Raw genomic sequence first — 3,287 nt, 5'->3', positions numbered from 1 at the left:
ATACTTGTACTTCTGTTTTTGTGAGGGCACTCACTGACATAATGCATTCCCTAGCTCCTTACCCTAACCTTAACCATCGGAACTAAATGCCTAACCCTAATCTAAACCTAATTATAACCTGAATCCTAAAACTAAGTCTTAACCCTCTACAAGCTGTTTCAGGAAGTGAGGACAAGCCAAAATTTTCTCACTCTGTAGCAAAAAATACTTTTTTGGTCCTCACTATGTAGCAAGTACAAGAACACGCACACAGATGAAACAAGAGAAGCACAGGTTCAAGCTGATGATCCACTGGTCTTCATAAATTTAAATGACTTTTTGGTTTATAATAAAAGTTGAGATTAGAACATCTGTCTTTGTGAGTTTTATTTTTAAAGGGGGTCAGTTCAACCAATAAAAAAAAACACGACTTACCCTTTATGTTGACATTGGTGGGTTTGAATTCAGCCATGATGTAGTGCGCTGTATATAGGCTACTCGGATAAATACCAAATTCAATCTTATGGTGAACAAGATAAAGATTTGATAATTGTGTTTAAGATCGCATCCAGAGAAATTTTAAGGTATGTAAAGATTATGCTATGAAACATATAGTCTAACAGAGTTCTTCCACCGTCACAACAGTTATGAGACAAAGAAGGAAGGTAACATGATCCTAAGTAATAGTAAATAAATAAATATGTCTGTGAATAGGTCAGTTATATATGAAATGTAATAGCAAAGTTCATTCCATTACAAGAACCCAAATTCTAGTAACTTGCCCTATCATGGCTGCCAGTTGCTCGAAGCACGAGCTAATCACTGCAGGCAAGTACCCTGAGGACAGAGGAAAGAGGAGGATACCCTGGGTCCTTTTTCTCAGTCTTTGTTCTGATTTGTCATTTGTTCTTGCTTATGTCTGTGTTTTGTTTTTTTTATTCAAGTTTTATTTGGTCATGTCTTTTTTTTTTTTTTTTAAGTTGCTCACTTATATAATTTTTTTTAACCTTTTCTGTAGTTTGTAACAGTCAAGCCTGACCAGTATCCTAAAGGTAACATGGCGGCACTAATCTTAAAGTTTAACCAGCTGCAATTTTACTAGAGTGTCACAGTTAAGGTTGATTTTCAGTCCAACTTTTAAAGAGCCCATGGCATGCTATTCCTTGTTTTTTGAACTATCTACAATATTACGGTGGTGAATTATCATCTTAGGCATGACCTAAAGATCAAAAAATGAGATGTGCATGTGTTATAGTATTTCTATGCCAAAGTACCTCGGTTTATACATGCCTCGCAAACTCTCGCTTTCAAGACTCTTTTTCTAACAAAATGAAGTATTACTTGATAGTTTAAGGATTTCCTTGAATGGGCATAAATCCAGGCAGTTGCAAGTTCATGTGAGCTTGTCTGACATCCACCTGTGCCCCCACCATATTGGCAAAATGTTATATTGCCTTGTTTGTTATGTATATTTTCAATAAAGCTTATTTAAAAAAAGACATCCACTGTGCCATCTTAAACAGAATTTTTTGACTGCGCCCAGTTTTGTGGATATATTTTACCTCTTGCTGCACTGTGACCAGAGGATGTGGAGAAAAATACAGGGCCTGAGGTTACTGCATGTCCAGGAATGTTCATGTACATGGACTGTTTTACCTGACCGGGTCTAACCTATGATCAGCCCACCAGTGAAGCCCCCGCAGTGGTGAATGATCAGCTCATCAATGCTGGATTCCTAATTAAAGTTGTGTAACAAGTAATGTAAGACAAAATGCCATATGTAAAATTCAACAAATGAAATAAAAAATATACAGTACACCTGTATGACCTTTGTTTCCTTTTTAAAGTACTTTAGGAACTCCATCACTGAGTTTGCAGTAGTCGATTTTTGTCTGAAAGTGTTGGATGACTGAGCAAGATAGATGCATTCTGGATTGGGCTTATGCATGGTTCAGGCTTGTGGTGTAGGTTGTACCGGAGCAAAATTCGAGTACAACACAGGACGGCACTCCCTCCTTTTTAAAAACACTGCTCTGCACTGTGTTGAAAATCTGGTGTACGGGCATGGTTTGCAGCTGAAGTAGATTTGCTGATGAGTAGCTACACTACTTAACACCCAGGCGGACACCACTTCATTGCCAGTTTGTTGCAACTCCTACATGATGTTTGGGTCTACTGATTACCTTCAACTAGTATCTAGGCTATGCAGATCTGTTAACTCCAAGTAAGACTTTTTCGCTACTCTGTATTTTGTCGTCTGTGCACTTATTCTGGGAAGAGACTCACCTGTCTTCTGCTCCCGTGCTGCCAGTGATTCCTCTGCCTCATGCTCCAGCCCTAGCCTACCTCCTTCTCAGTAACTTTCCTGCAGTTAGAATTTCTCTCCAGCCTCGGCTCCCCTGGGCTGTTTTTTGCTGCTGCTACAACCTACACACCTCTCAACTCCATGTTCACCAGCAGTCCTACACCTGTCCTGGCACCATCCAGTCTGGGCTGCTCAGCTACAACGACCTCCTGCAAAAGCCTTAGGCTACTATCTTTGTTGGCTGCCTCTGCATGTCTTTGGACTGTGGGAGGAAGTTGGAGAGAACCCATGCAGGCACAAGGAGAACCTGCAAACTCCACACAGAAAGGCATTGGGTCGGCCAGGGCTTGAAACAAGAACCTTCTTGCTGTGAGTTGACAGGCCTAACCACCATGAGAATGGCATATTGTATATCATATTATTGGATTATAACTACTGATTTATTATTGTGTACTGTATACCCCATTTAATGTTGCAGGTGGTAAAGGGGCAGCTAGTTTGAACTACCTTCTATGCTTTTAATTTGAATTACTGCTGGGTAGCTTGCAAATTTCCCACCATGGTTCAATAAAGTCTTATAATCATACTGTTTCTTTTTGCATTAATCTGGTTCTGACAAGTAACTAATAATTAAATTCACACAATAAATGTAGTGCAGTAAAAAGTACAGTATTTGCTTCTAAAATATAGTGATGTCGAAGGATGAATTAAAAGAAAATGTAAATACCCAAGTACAGATAACTCAAAATTTGGGGCAGTGGTGGCCTAAAAGTTATCAAAGTGACTTGAGTCCAGGATGCAGGGTCGCAGTCTTACACGCCTCTCTGCTGTCTCCTTGCAGCTGCTACCCACCCAACGTTCCCAGTACCCCATAGAGACTGTGTCTGCCCTCCGCCCACCTAAATTATATAAATCAAGAATCAACTCCAGTGACACTGTTCATAAGAACCTAATTAAAATTAAGATGACTCCTCTTATAGTAGAAAGTAATAGGACAATCAAA

The sequence above is a fragment of the Monopterus albus genome, unplaced genomic scaffold (genome assembly GCF_001952655.1).
Source record: "Monopterus albus unplaced genomic scaffold, M_albus_1.0 scaffold260.1, whole genome shotgun sequence".
In the NCBI taxonomy this organism is placed as follows: Eukaryota; Metazoa; Chordata; class Actinopteri; order Synbranchiformes; family Synbranchidae; genus Monopterus; species Monopterus albus.
The sequence above is the reverse complement of the archived record's forward strand: the minus strand, read 5'-3'. Positions refer to the sequence as shown.